This window comes from Podarcis tiliguerta, assembly GCF_965153285.1.
Source record: "Podarcis tiliguerta genome assembly, chromosome: 8".
NCBI classification, from domain to species: domain Eukaryota; kingdom Metazoa; phylum Chordata; class Lepidosauria; order Squamata; family Lacertidae; genus Podarcis; species Podarcis tiliguerta.
In genome coordinates this window covers 75,237,865-75,253,619 of record NC_139541.1, presented here as the reverse complement: position 1 = coordinate 75,253,619, position 15,755 = coordinate 75,237,865, and the positions used below count along the sequence as shown (strand labels likewise).

The 15,755-nt window shown below is 43.1% G+C and overlaps 1 protein-coding gene and 1 long non-coding RNA gene across 2 annotated transcripts in view; one reads left to right on the top strand and one right to left on the bottom strand.

Moving 5' to 3' along the window:
• Positions 1-15,755, bottom strand: part of LOC310684686 (phospholipase A2 inhibitor NAI-like) — a 118,790-nt gene that overhangs the window by 41,975 nt on the left and 61,060 nt on the right. The window lies entirely within an intron of this gene.
• On the top strand, positions 7,293-14,064 carry LOC310684920. Its single transcript, XR_014514967.1, has 4 exons — positions 7,293-7,405; positions 9,629-9,775; positions 12,876-13,007; positions 13,685-14,064. It is a non-coding gene; the product is annotated as an uncharacterized lncRNA (long non-coding RNA).

The window sequence follows — 15,755 nt, the reverse complement described above, 5'->3', positions numbered from 1 at the left end:
TAAGACTGCAGCCAAGGCAACAACGCCGACAATTTTATCGGTGTGTATGCCATAGACAGTAAGTCACTACTTTCCAATTCCAGCGGAAGAGGTAGAGGGTGTGGCCTTTGGGGGTTGCTGAGCACCCCCTTCCCCCCCTCGAAAGGGCCACTTACCCCCAGGACAATTGGTAGTGGGGTGAGTTCCGCCACACTTATCACACACATGGGGATATCTGCAAGGCTGCCGTTGGCACTCTCCTTTGTTGAAAGCCCAACAGATTATCTTGCGCACAGGCCGAACAGGGACTGCCTTTGGCTTGGGCTGTTCCAGGGCCTTCCTCTCAAAATCCCTGCGGTCCCATCGAGCTGTAGGAATTTTTGCAGCGCGACGTCGAAAATTTTCATCGTAAAGGATCGCTGCCTCAGTGCCAGCCATGGCGTGCACCGAGCGGACAATAGACAGGTACACAAAGAGATGCAAAGCTCTCCGAGGATAAGAAGCCGAGACAACCCCAGCAAAGACCTGGAAGCTATCCAGCCAGAGCTCAAAAGTCCTATCCGTCTTTTAAAGCGCAGTCCGCCTCTTTGGGGCAGATACGGCTTTATCAAGAACATCCAGGCTTGTGGTTGGTGGTGCCAGGTCAAAAATGTCCACATAGCGGCCATCCAAAATCCTAGACCGCAATTTAGAGGACAAATGAGCCCCTGGTATAATGTCTCTAACAGAGGTAGTAGAGACTTTTACGTCAGGAACCAATCTACCATCACGGCAATCACGGATTGCCCCATACCTGGCCCTATGTGAATTAGCCCTGTGTGGCCAGGCCCATTTTGTTAATCCACCAATGGGTTCTCCAAAACCCCAATAAAGACCCAGGGAGGCGTCGACCTCGTTCCCTGAACTCTCAGAAGATGTACCTGAGGAAGAAGATGAAGACTCGCCCCTCCTCCTCTTGGCACGTCTTTTGGAACTCTTCTTACGGTGGCGATGCCCCGCGGAAGAAGATTTAGCCGGAACAGGCAAGCTGTCCTCCATTGGAGAGTCCACATCTGCCTCAACATGTGCGGCACCTGAGGTAGACTGAATAGAAAAATCATGTGAGAGACCCAAAACCGACAGTAAAACAGGGGAAGACTGAGCTGGCAAAATTGCCCTGGCCGGAGTCGATCCCCTGGCCTGCTTCCCTAAACGTCGCCTAGCGGAGCGTCTTCCCCCCATGAGCCAGCCTGAGGCACAGGTAAAGCAAGGGACAGGGGTGGGGGTTCTGACAACAAATCCCCAGCCCCTGCAACTTCACTCCCATCTTCACTAGATGATGACAGAACCGGGGAAGAGGCAGGTGCCATTAGCAGAGATGACCGTCACCGCCTTTTCCCCAGCCTTTTTTGGGGCCATATCTGATAATAAAAGACAGTAAAAATAGCAATAAAACTGGACTTTAATAAAGTGATAAAGTAAATAATAATAATAATAATAATAATAATACTAAAAATAAATAATTAAATTAAATTAAATTAAATTAAAAATAAAATAAATTAAATAATTGGTTAAATTTAATCCAAAATTAATCCAGTAAATAAAATGAATTAACTCCAATTAAATTAAAATTAAATAAATTGAGTAAGCCAAATCAGATCACAAAGAAGTAAAAAGGGGAAATAAAATAAAGAAAGAAAAGGATTGGTCCAAAAAGAGACCACTTAAATCAAATAGAAGCAACGACACCTATTTGCTTCAAAAGAATAGCAAAATTAAAATTAAATAAATCAGGGTGCAGTAACCTTCAAACACCACCAGATGGTGGTCACAGCGCAGCACTAAAATTAAAGGCTGCAATTGCAGCTAGTGGCCACAGGACGCCACTGTTGCAAAGTTAATTGAGAAATAACGCTCGGAAAGCACTGAAAAAAGATGCGCGGAGAACTAGAAAGCTGGGAAAGCCGCGTTTATGGTGCCAGCCCCCCCCGGGGCAAAAAACCCCTTACCCCCCAAAAGGGGGTCGCCTAACGGCTGCGGGGGCAGCGCCAAGCACCCCCAGCGGCCGTATGGATTTTTTCAAAGGCCTGAATAGGTCCCACAACAAATGGCCGCCAAGGGCCGAAAATGGAGGCCGCGTCCTGGCCGTTCGAGCCGGTTGCGGCACCAGGAGCGCTCCAAGGGCCCAGCAGGCCTCCTCCCCCCTGTCTCCCTAGGCCTGAGGACAAAATTAAGGCCAGGAAAGGGCCTGGTGTCCTGGGAGGCCCAAATGGGCCAAGATAAATTTAATTAAATTTAATTAAACTTTGGGAAGCACCAGCCAGCTATTAAATTAATTCAAGAAAGCCTGAAGGCGTGCCGCCTCCCAGGAGCCCCTTAAGCCGAGGACAGCTTTAAACGACAACAAGAAAAATAAGGTAAGCCTAATTCCCCGCACCCCCCCAACCGACCTTGCCCTATGGGCCTAAATTTACCTACAGCATGGGTTAGGTAGGGAAGAAATGGTGAAGGGAAAATGAATAAGGCCCAAATATCACCAAAGTCTCTTGCAGTGTTGGCTCTGATCCGATTGATCCGATGCACTTTGCAAAGAGAAAGAGAAACCAGAGTGCACCAATATTTAAAGACTATGGTCCCACCCACCCAATTTGCAACATACAATTTGCCCCAGCAACCCGATTATCCAATCACAAATGCCAGGCAATAACTATTAACCAGCCTGACAACAAGAGGCCTGGCCCGGTGGCCCACACCGCAACACGTGCTCTCATTTATTGGAGAACACGCTTTCCCATATTCCCATATAATCATATGCCTACATGGAACCCAGAAAACAAGACATGTACACAATAGCCTTCTTCCCTCTGGGATCTCCAGTAACAAGTATAAAGAGCAGTAGAGTCCTGCCCACGAATGGGGCACAGTCCTTCCACTGAAAATGTCGAGGGATTAAAAAAGAAAAGTGCCCCCCCCTCAAAAAATCTCAAAGCTATAACACTTTCCTGTCTCATGCACATGTTATAATTCCATTTCTGTTAGTCTCTTATTCTCAGATCAATCTGCTCTTTACACCACTAACCCAATCCTCGTCCAAAATGTACCTTTGGCAAATGAGTCCCTATACCTCTGTGCCAAAAAGGAGGTGGATTGATTGAAATGAGTCCCTTCGGTGTGACTGCTTGGGCTGCGCAATGTTCAGCCCTACTAGGAAGGCCCTGATTCCATTTGTTGTTATGAGGCCTATCCTGCTATAACAGATAAGGGATGATTGATGATCGATGATCTCTGGCTGGGTAGGCACAGAGGTGAAAGCTGTTTCCTGGTTCTGCTGGATCTCTCAGTGGCTTTTGATACCATTCACCATGGTAACCTTCTGGATTGTCTGGAGGAGTTCTGCTCCTTCCTCCTGGGCGTTGCCAAGAAAAAGGTGTTGGGGGATGAGCGTTCAGACGCCTTGCCGCTCATGGCACTCTCTGAGTTGGCAAGGCTGAACTGTTAAATGACTAAAATGTGTCTCAATATAGGACTGTGATTCATTAATCTTTCCCCAGAATGTCAAAGTGAGTGAATGCAATGAACATCCTGTGTGAGTGCCTGGAGGTGGATGGAGGATGGATGGTGGTTAACGGGTTGAGGTTGAATGATGACAAGACAGAAATACTGTTTCAGGGGGCCAAGAGGTAGGTGTGTGTGTGTGTGTGTGAGAGAGAGAGAGAGAGAGAGAGAGTGGGAGACTCCTTGGTCCTGAAGGACCAGGTGTGCAGCCCAGGAGTCATTTTGGACGCACAGCTGTCCATGGAGGCACAGGTCAATTCTGTTTCCAGGAAAGTTGTCTACCAGCTCCATCTGGTGCGCCGGATGAGACATTACTGCCCAAATGCTGTCTTGCCAGAGTGGTACATGCTTTGGCTATCTCCTGCTTGGATTATTGCAATGTGCTTTACTTGAAACTACCCTTGAAGGTGACTTTGAAACCATAACTAATCCAGAATGTGGTTGCCATACTGGTGACTGGGACTGGCCACTAGGACCATATGACACCTAAAGGATCCTAAAAGATCTAAAATGGCTCCCAGTGTATTTCTGAGCACAATTCAAAATGTTGGTGCTGACTTTTAAAGCCCTACGCAGCTTTGGCCCTGCATACCTGAAGGAGCGTCTTCACCCCCATTGTTCATGATGCTAAGGTCCAGCTCTGAGGGCATTCTGGTGGTTCCCTCACTGTGAGAAGTAAAGTTACAGGGTACCAGGCAGGCTGCCTTCTTGGCAGTGGTGTCCTCCCTGTGGAACACCCTCCCACCAGATGTCATGGAAATAAATAAATACCGGTACATAACTTTTAGAGAGAAATATTTGCTCTGTGCTCCTCCCAGCTGTCATTCCTCCTCTGGTGACTACTATGAATGCATAACCTAACTGCCTGCCTCCAGGCACTGTGGTGGTCTGCAATGTACTCAGGGTGGATGTTGCCAGTCATCATGTCATGTTTGCAGACATATTTGTAACCCAGAGCTGGTCTGGCATTGGGTCTGGTGCCTGAAGCCAGCTCCCTGTAGAGCATATCCTTGGGGCCATCCTACCATCTTCCATTCTCTGGGAATGACCAAGCCAGTGCAGAATCTTTGAATGAATTAATCTTTATTTGTGTTAGCCATTGGCCATAGCAACAAAACAACAATGTGATATACAAGGAACAGAAATAAAAAGTCGATTATATAAAACACACCTTAGGGTCCTGAATCAGCAGTCAAATAGTGGACCTTATTCTTATTGCCCCAGCTAAAAACCTAGCAACCTTTGCTGTCATCTGCTCATCTTGATCTACCAAGAGAAAGGACACTGTGGCAGTGGTTGGGCAACCCAGAATGGACAATAAAAGAGAATCTTTGTGATTCTGTCCTGTCATGTGATGCCCCAAAATCTCTCTGATACAGCACATGTGGAAGGCATTAAGGTGTGGCTCTTAGTGGTTGTAAATTGCCCACAACATACATTAATAAAGCAGCATGCTCAACGTGCAAGGCTAGTAGACCTTCAATTTTGTATTGGTCATAAGTATCACATTCTCCCACACCCTTTTGGAGAGGTGAGCCATTGCTGCAGCTGGCCTGCCAATACACTTGCCCATTAATGGAGAACTTGGTGGTTATAGTAAAACCCAGGTAGAAAAAAAACATCTGTCACCCCATGGATGGCTGAGTGCTGTGAAAACAATGAAACAAAAAAATAGATTCATCTTCACTTCTATTTATGTTTTGAAGAATACATTTTGTAAAATGATTGAACATTACAGAATTGAACACGTTAACTTGGCTGACTCTAGTGATACAACACTGAACTTTGTGTTCTAATAAAACATTATACGCAATCTCTATTTTCATCATCTCCCTCCTCTCACTGGATGAATTCTTTCCAAGTCTAGCCACATTGATCCAGGCCAGTGTCTTCCTCCACAGGTCCTCTGCTGCTTTGTCTGAGTCTTTCTCAGAGGTATGAAGTTGTTCCTCAGTATCTGCCTTCACTTGGTGCTGCTTTCTCCAGGTGAGTAGGAACCTGAAATCCTGGTTTATTCCCCCACCCCCCAGGAGGAGATATGTATGCAGTGGACTAAGCTAGGAAGACTGAGATAGGTTCATGGATGGGAAAGGAAGCTCAAAAAAGTGGATTAGACCAAGAGGATCTGGGGACACAGACTATAAATTTTGGAGGGTGGGAGAAGACCAACAAACCATATTTCCAGGACCTATAGCCATTCAAAACAAAATCTATCCTCTAAACAACTCACTGTCAAATAGAATAGTAATTTTGCTATGGGACTTGTTACGACATGATGTTGGGACTGTCCGTGGGAAACAGAGGGCACCGGAATTAGCTCAGAGTGTAATATGAGCTGTACAGGAAGTGTTTGTTCTCCCGACTGCTGGAGTTTGAAGAGAGCAGTCATTTTTTTTTTTTTTTTTTTTTTTGTAACGCTGCAGACAGAAATAAAGGCATGTAAATACATTTCTGTCTATCTCTTTCCCCTGCCGGGGGGGGGGGCAACAAAGAGGGTGTGTGTTCTTCTCACGCTGAGAAGGATAGCCTATCGTGACCTCTGCCTGGATCCTGCCGGGAAAGCAGACAGGGAGGTCAACAGGAGACCAAGCCGGGTGCCTGGGAGAGTTGCCAGTTTCTCCTGATAAAGGCTTGATTTCCAACAGGACTCACTAGTTGAGTGTCTGGTAGAGATTCTGTTTCATGAAGTTGGCATTATGTAAGTCTTCACAGGTAGTGCTTGATTTTAGGGTCAACACTCCCAGTGTTACCTGTGCTGATCTGGCTACTCTGCTTTGGCTTGATAAACTTCTCATGAGACTAGGGTACCAAAGTGGCTTATAGGCAACCTTTCAACTGCAACAGGTTGCTTATGACCCCTATCTGTGGATTCACCCTTTGCCTTGTGTTGGTAATTGTGGTTCCCTCAGCTGGCCAAGCAGCAGTTTGGCAGGGCTGATGAGCACAATTTCCATTGTGAGGAAGGTGGATGGGGAAGCCTCTCTTAGTGTGCCTTTCTCCCCATTACCCTCATGCATCCAACAGCTTTTTGTGAGCTGTGTGCAGAATGTGTGGTGGGATTTCTGAAATTGCACTGTGGCACTCAGTGCCCATCTGACTGGTGCTGGGACAAAGTGAGATCGACACAGCCAGATATCTGGTCAATAGGAATGCAGAAGGTAGAATGGGGGTGGTTTACATTTTCCTATTACGATGTGTTATGGTGGGGAAAGGGGATGCCTTTGCTCTAGTGTGTGAATGCATAAATCAATATAAACTATTTGGCTGTCTGTCACTGTGTGCTTGTGTGTGAGAAAGGGGGGGGGAGGTGTGTGTCTGTGAACATGCATCTTTCAATCCATTACTGTTTGTGGATCCTGAAAGCTAGTAAGATTGTTATATGACAAGACTTCCAAAATTCCATTCTGCACCTAAATTGATTGGTGGATAGGAGGAAAGTGTGATGGGGTGTCAGGGTGCTTCCCATCTCTGTGTTTTGAGGAGTGGAAACATGTGTATGCATATGTGGTTATGAATAGGAAGAAGACTATGCACCTGCCAGTTTCTCTGTATATTTGTGTGATTGTGTGATGGGGGAAGTTGGTGTTTCTATGTATGTAGCCCACGACCCACCATTGCAAGTGGATCCTAAGAAGATGAAAACTGCTCATGTCTGGCTGGGTGGATTGCATCCAACAAAGGGTGCAATCATGGCCATATTTCTAACTGTGAGTGTAGATGTCATTTCTCAAAAAACGGGCAACTCAATGGGGTAGCACTGTCTCCTCCTCTTTCCCTGCAGCAATGGCATATGAGGAATGTTTTGACAATTCTTTTGATGAAGATGTATGGGATCCATTTTGCGCTATTGAGGATGGCCTTTGTTTTGCCCATTTACTCAGAAACGGGTTACGTGAGTACAAAACTTTTCTGTCTTATTAAAACTGAGTCTGTGGGCCTACCATCCCTAGAGTATCTAGGGATGACTTGCATATGTACGTTCACGAGAAATGTACTTGTGAATCTTGATCTCATCCTATGTTGAGAAACAGAAACCATTTTTTTTAAAAGTGGAGAGATATTTCATGTATTCAGCTGAGTCATTAAGTGCTGAACCATTAAAGAACTAGAAAAGATACAAGGTGTATATGTGAGTTTATACGTGAACCAAGCCTGTGATTCTGCCTAAAACACTTTGTTTAGTCTGTTGACATATAATGGGCTTGTTGTCTAAGGTGCATCCAGAAGATTTCTCTTGCTGAGGTCCAAGAGATGCTGCCTGGGCACATTCATTGAAGAAAGGGCTCAAACTTCCCACCATTTCTCTTAGTCAAATGATCTTACCTCTCCTGTCAAGCCTCTTCTTTGCAAAGAGAATACTCAAAGGACCTATTAGAGGGACCAGAGAAACTTGACCAGAAGAAGCCAAGGCTTCTCCACTCCCATGAGAAGGGAATGAGCCTTCTAAAAACTGAGCTGCTTTTTGCAGCTTGTTCCCCTCCCAACGCCTTTCCATCACTGGGGCTGCAAGATGGGATCTTCTAAGAAAGAACCTTAGGCTGAACTGTTACATGACTGAAATGTGTCCCAATATAGGACTGTGATTGATTAATCTCTCTCCGCACTCCCCGTATGTCAAAGTGAGGATTTAAAAAGTGCCTGTTCTTGTACCACAGTGACAGGCCATAACAATAAACAAGAATGTAAAATTGCTGGGGCATCATCAGTTAAGTGAATTAACTGTCCTGCCATAGTTTGGAAATTTGGGCAAAGAGGCAGTAGCCACAGGTTCTGTGCCAAAGGGATGCTGAGTTTGGGAGCTCTGCAGAAGTGTTCCCCAAACTCCCCCCCTCAAAAAAAAAAAAAGACCACTTGCCTCTTGTAGTAATTATAATGTGGTGTGCTAAATGCTGTGTGTTTTTTAATTCTAACTTTTGTTATATTCCTTTATTTCTTCTTTTGTATTTTACTATTTCCTATGAACTTGACCTGTGAAGTCAACACTCACCACCGCCTTATTAGCCTTATCTTTTTCAGGGTTGCCAGTTCTTCTTACTGTCGTATTCATTCATTTCTTAGATTTTTATAACACCCTTCATCCGAGGATCACAGGGTGCTTTACAATATAAAAATACAAAAATGTATAACATAGTAACATCTTCTGTCTCTCAAAAATATAGTTTGAGGCAGCTTCTTGAATTTAGCCTCTCAAACAAGTCCGCCTTCTTCCATTTACAGTGGTGCCTCGCAAGACAAAAAGAATCCGTTTCGCGAGTCTCTTCGTCTTGCAGTTTTTTCGTCTTGCGAAGCAAGCCCATTAGCGGATTAGCGCTATTAGCGCTATTAGCGGTTTAGCGGCTATTAGCAGCTATTAAAGGCTTAAGGGATTAGCGGATTAGCTGCTAAAAGGCTATTAGCGGCTTAGGTCAGCTGATAAGCGGCTTAGATCAGCTGTTCAGCGGCTTAGCGAACAGCTGTTAAGCGGCTTAGGGGCTTGGGAAAAAGGCTGGGAGGGGGGAAAAAACCCCAGGAATTGCAAGACATTTTCGTCTTGTGAAGCAAGCCCATAGCAAATTCGTTTTGCGAAGCACCTCCAAAACGGAAAACCCTTTCGTCTAGCGGGTTTTCCGTCTTGCGAGGCATTCGTCTTGCGGGGCACCACTGTATGTGCAAATTTTACTGGAAATATCCTAGAACATTTACACGGTTTTGTTGATTCTTAAAGAAACAACTTGAAGAAATAGCCTGCTAAATTCAGTTGTTGAAATCCTCCCCTTATATCACCCATTCAGCCCCCCAAAATCAGAAAGCAGCATACTGTCCCCAAACTTTGCCCCCAAAGACCACTTGCCTGTTGTAGTAATTGTAATTCCTCCCGATCAGAGGAAATCCGCCATTGCCGGAGGCGCTAACCCGGAAGTCTCCATTTATATCCAAATTTCAATAGAAACATCCTCAACTATTTACATGGTTTTGTTAATTCTTAAAGAAACTAAATTCACTGCTTCCATTCTTTTTCTTAAATCACACACTGAGCCCCAAAATATGTTAGAAAGCATTATATAGATCTCAATAAGAATCATCTTGATTTTTGTGTGTGGAGATGTAGTTATTTCTTTCCAATTCTCTCTCACAGGTGGCTCTAAAAAAGACAAATTTGTAGTGGGGTGTACTCCAAATTGTACCGAAGAGAATTACAGTTTCACTACAGTAGACGGTTACTTACAGACTATCCGTGAGTGCTGTGCCGATTTTCTCTGCAATGATGAAATACATGATACTGGTAAGTAGCTGCATGCTTTTAGAATTATATATCTGTATATATTCCTAAACATGAATATCATTGAGGTTTCAAATTTCTTCCTTGGATGGTTATATAGAAATGACACTGTTCTAGTCCTTGATTCATTTCCCTAGTTTACATGGGAGAGTGTTAGAATCAACATCACAACCTGTGTTTCAAAGAGAAAGCATGTGTACTGCCCAAAAGCATTTATTGGCATCATTCACTGATGATACTTCGGTGTGTGGATCACTCCGGATGCATTTTGGGTACTAGAGAGGGGGAAGGAGAGAATAATACATTTCCTCCATGCTCCTTGCTATTCCACTTAGCTCTGGGAGTTGTCCTGCTGGGAAGAACTGGGGAGGAAGTGAGTGGAGCCCTCAGTTGCTGCTGATGGCCCCCCAGCCAGAGAACTACAAAAGCAGCACTGCTGAGAAAAAGGGTGTTGGGATTGTGATGATGGTTTCCTCAGTCAAGGTTTTAAAATGGCCTCCTGCATGGGTTGGATTGTCTGAGTGTACTGCTTGGTGAAAGGAAGGAGTATTAGGGAAGTGGAGTGTGCACTTGTTTTTACACAAACAAAAGAAAATATGATAATGAAAACCTTTGGTCCATGCATCCATCCATCTTCTCCAGTTTCTGTTTAACAATGTCTTTTCAGTCTGGGTGCATCAGAATCATTCATTTCTTTTTCTTACAAAAAGTCCAAGAAAGTTTCCCTAATTGTTCATATTATTAATAAACGTTAACCTTTTTCTTTTCTTTTTCTTTTACCTGTATTAATCACCACTACCATTACTCTGTATTGAATAATACTAAATTCCATAAAATGTCCATATTACAGTCTCTCAGTTGTGATCACACATTGGGTCAGTATTCAATTTTTGTTTCTCATTATAATTTGTTGGTTCATTTTCCAGTTCTGTATATTGTGTTCCATTTCTTTTTGTGTTTATGATAGCATCCCAAATTTCTCTTCTTGGACCTTCCATTTTTATTTTTTTCCTTCAGCCTTTTCCCATAAAAAGTACCATAACTTTATTGGCTCCGGATTGTATGCAGAATACTTTTTCTCTGCTAGAACTAAAGAAAGGCCAGGACTGAAGTCCCAAAGCTTTGTCCCTTCTTGACTCCATCAGTGTCAAAAGCAGATTATTCTCCCAATCACCATTTGTGATTTTATCTTCTACTTCTCCAAATTCTTGTATGGAAGTCATTTCGATTTCCGCATGGCGATCTGCTTCCTTCAATTGAATTATTTCTTGATGCAGTCCTGCCAACTTTTCATCAATTTGGTCTGAAACCTCTGCACATTCCCCATTTCCATTTCCCACATTAGAGTCCTCTGGCTCATTCTTTTCATCATCCTCTGACTCGTTTTCTTCTTCATCAAATGTTGTTCTGATAAGTTTTAATTGTTCAGCCATCAACGGTTGAACACTACCAACAGTCAGTGGATGATCCAAATGTGCCTTTGGCATAAGAGATACTTTTAATGTTCTGAAACATATTAGCCACTTAATCCATTTTAATGTTTCCTCACAGAATTGGACTTCCATAAGTGTGACTGTGTTATCTTAAAGCAGATTCCTTTCTGCAGATTCCTTTCGCATATGTAATTATGGCTGTGTCACTTTCATTTTCTCCAGTTCTTTAGTGGCAGAGAACAAACAAAGACACAAACAAAAAGTATTATGGATTTTTTACATACCGGAGTTCCTATCATATGTTTTAATCTTTCTTGTCCACCATAAATCAAGCTTTCTGCTCTACTTTAGACACTTTAAGAATTAGTTTCCTTTCTGTTTTCTCAACAACAGAAAGTGGTACCCACAGATTTTCAATTGTAGATTCACCCCAACAAATGGAGGGGTGTCTCTCATTACAATGTCATTGTCCAAGAGATGCTTTTAAAAGAGAGGGTGTGATTCTTATAAGGCAATTTTATTGGCATTTGGGCATGATGGCCAGCTCATTCTAAACCCTGTCCAAATTGCGAGGCCTAGGCTGTAGAAAAATGACCTTGATCCCAACATCTTGGAGCTAACTCCCAGATAATCCTTATGTCCAGTGCGATTTAATAGCCAGTCTATTTGTTTGACTATTATCAATCACCATGTAATTATCTTCTGTCAGGCAGAGCTAGCGGAGAAATAACTGCCATGCCTCTCTCCAGGAAGTCCTACACTGTTACCTGGTGTTTATGTGTGTTTGTGTGTGTGTGTGTGTGTGTGTGTGTACACATGCAGAGACCTGGGGCCTCTTTTAAGTATTAAGTGTATATAAATGTATTACATACAAAATAATAATAGTAATAAATAAAATGCACAAAAACACATTTACACACAAACATACACATATATATTCTTCGATAGATGACAGTACAGTTTAGAACATCGTAACAAAGAAACAACATAATGTACGTACATAACATTATATACATAAATATATTTAATAGTAATAAGAAATACATGCCACAATGCATAATGGAAGATAAGCAATGCAGAAAAAGCAGCAGCGGCAAATTAGTTACATTGACAACCCAGCACTATACTTTACAAGTCATCCACTACAATGTACAACTCTTTTTTGCCCATTTCAGTTGCGACTTTAAAATATAACACATATTTTAAACCAGTACCAGTATGAATATTAAGAGAAGAAATGAGAGAAAAACTATCAGCAGCATATTTCTCTCTCTTGAAAGCTAGCTCTTAATCCCTTCTCCTGCCAAGGACAGATAGCACCCAAAGCAGAAAACACCAAGCAGAAAGAAACTGCTGTTAAAGTTGCCCTTTCAGGGTCAACCTACCAGGGCTGGCTAATCACAGGACGGTCTTCCACCTGAAACCTATCTGTTCTCTCTCTTCCCATCCCAAAACACACCATAAGACAGGCGAAGTCCAGCACCCCAGTTGCTGGCACCTCTGTCTAGTTTTTCAAGGTAGTAACCAAATCTGCTTGTTTAATGCCAGAAGCAGAGTGCAGTGGAGAATACTGCAACCACCTCTGGGAATTATAGAACTGTAATGCAGGAATTTTTATGGAGATATATGGGTTGGATCTAGGTGTTAACTGTAGTCATTGCTTTTGATAGACACAGAACGTGTTCGCAATCGACGAAAGTGTGAGGCCTGTCGTGCAACTGGTTCAGAAGGTTGTCCAGACTTGGAAACTATCAGTTGTTATGGGAATGAGACTCAATGCATTTCATTCGTCCTTGTTCATAGTAAGTAGCATTGCCAGCCAAGGAGTGGGAGAGGAGAAACACAGCCTGCCAGGGTGCATGGGTTGCTGTCATTCTGTTTGTGGCAGAAAATAGTTTGCATGTGTGTCAGAAAATGCCAGAAAATAGTTTGCATGTGTGTTGCGGGGGCAGGTTTTATTTTTCTTGAAAATATTACAGTGTTAAACTCACTTTTGCTTCATATTTATATAGATGAGCCTGCATATTTTGGTGGGGGGTGTGTGTGAGAAAGAGAGAAATAATCTGTTTGTTAATTTACATGCGAGACTGTTCTTTAAAAGAGGGTTTTTGTTAGCCTTTTTTGAAAAGTAAAAGCAGCCATGGAGCTTTGATCTGGAATGCAATTTCAGTGTGGATTGGGCTCCTCTCCCATAATAACTAAAAGAGAATTTAGTTAATTGTTTTCTACATTTTAAACATATGTGTGATATTCAGCTATACAACTTTTAGAAGACATCTGACAGCAGCTGGGGCAGCCCATTCAGGTGGGCAAGGTAATAAGAATAAGAATTCATCTCATGATGTGATTCTGACATGCTTTCTATACTTGTGCAATACCATTAACAATAACAACAAAGTTCCTATTCTCTCTCTTCTGCACAAACCCACATCCGTTACTACCCATTACTCCTGTGACCATGCCCCTTTCTCTTTACCAGATAACAGTTTGGTTCCTGATGTATCTTATAAAGGCTGTGCAACCCCATCTTTTTGTGAGTTGGCGAGGACATCACCGTATAATGGATACTTTTTGGGCACTATAACCCAGGCAAGATGCTGTGACACTCTGCCTTCCCCACAGCCGCTTAACTTTGAAGGGTAATTAGGAGAGGAGAATACCTTCTTCCTTTTGGAGACCACCACTTAATGGAGGTGGAGGTTGCTTGTCTATGGTGCGATTGCAGAGCGACTGGGATTCACAGGACACTTGATTTTGAGTCCTCTATTTTGGAAATGTGATGCAGGGGTTAGAGAAGCTAAAGTAGAAATGTGGGTCTTGGGGGCTTTGTCTCATGATATATGGGTTAAATTTTCCTTTGTTCACAATCAAAATAAATTGTTGTTGCTGTAACATCTGTGTTGTGTTTCAGTATTTATCTAATTAAGGATATTTGGTCATGGTGTTGGGGAAGGGCAATTTTCTTAGAAGGATCAAATTGGTAATTGTTATTTTATAGATTGATCACTATATGTAAGAATAGAAACATATAACAGAGACACTGTATCAGTTATTGCTTTTGTAACTTTTAAAACCAGTTTTTGCAAGTAAAGCTTTAAAACTTACTTTTGTGTGATGTGAATTTATTTCTACACAACGGTCAGATCAGAAAGAAAATTTCCACTAGCTCCTCATTTCTTCAGCTGACACTCCTCTGGCCCAGGGGATCGTTTGATGAGAGGGAGAAGCAACTTGGTCACTGCAGCCCATTGGGTACCCTCTTCTCATGCTCAAGCGCTGTAAAACAATCACCACCCCACCCCATCTGTTGTAGGTACACTCAATGTACTTCTTTTGTAGCTGACAACCACATCTCTCTGTTATGTGAGGGGTGGAAATTGTGCACCCCCTTCAAAAATCTCCCAGTTGGGAAATTGGATCTAGCCTTCTAGTTTTCAGCACCCTCATAGCAATTTTTACAACTTGGGCATTTGATAGGTTTAGTCTTAATCTGAGCACTGATTGCAGTCTCTGCCTGCCCCCTCACCCAAATGGGGTATCCAGAGGAGAAGCTTCTGTTTGTATGCCCATGTGGGGTAACGGGCCACAATACTCCCCACGTGCAATCCAGTGGGGGTATTACCCCATTATGTATGTCAGGACCTCCTCAGCCCAGACACTGAGATCCAGCACCAAGGTCCTTCTGGCATTTCCCACACTGCGAGAATTAAAGTGCAGGGAACCGGGCAAGGGGTCTTCTCAGTAGTGGCGCCCACCCTGTGGAAAGCCCTCCTATCAGATGTAAAGGAGATGAGTAATTCTATATATTTTAGGAGACATCTGAAGGCAGCCCTGATTAGAGAAGCTTTTTAAAGTTTAAGGTTTGCTTTGTTTTTATATATGCTGGAAGCTGCTCATAGTGGCGGGGCAACCCAGGCAGATGGACAGGGTACAAATAAGAATAAGAATAAGAATAATTCCTCATTTCCAGTTTACCCCAAACTGTGAGTTCTTCTGGCAGGAGGGTTGGAAGGGGTGGGGTCTACCCAATTCCTATGTCAAACCACTTACAACTGTAATCAATAATGTTGTGTTCTGATTTCACCCAAATATCTGTTGTCGTGCCTCCTCTTCTTGGTATTGGTGATGCCTGAAAGGAAAGTGGGGACGCATTGCCACCCAAGTAAATACTGATAGGGTTGCATGGCTGGCATGTTTTCCCCACTTACTTTGGATTGAATTCTCCCCAAAAGCCAAGAGAGAGAGAACCCATAGACTGTCTCAGATAAGCAGAGTGGAGGATGAGGCTCATTCTGAAGGATGATGCTGGGTGATGAGGCCCAGGTTGACGCGGCCTCAGGTAACCACTGACAAAAATAGATCAGATGACACAGTTAAGGTACAACCCATTCTACTCTTGCTGGTAATGTGATGCAATATGGGAACATCTGAACAAAGTTCCTGCAAGGGATTTCAACATAGGTATATAAAACTTTCTTAAACCATACCAATGATTACAATATAAACAGCACAGCTGCAGCTCTTCATTAAAACCAGAAAGTTCCCAAAAA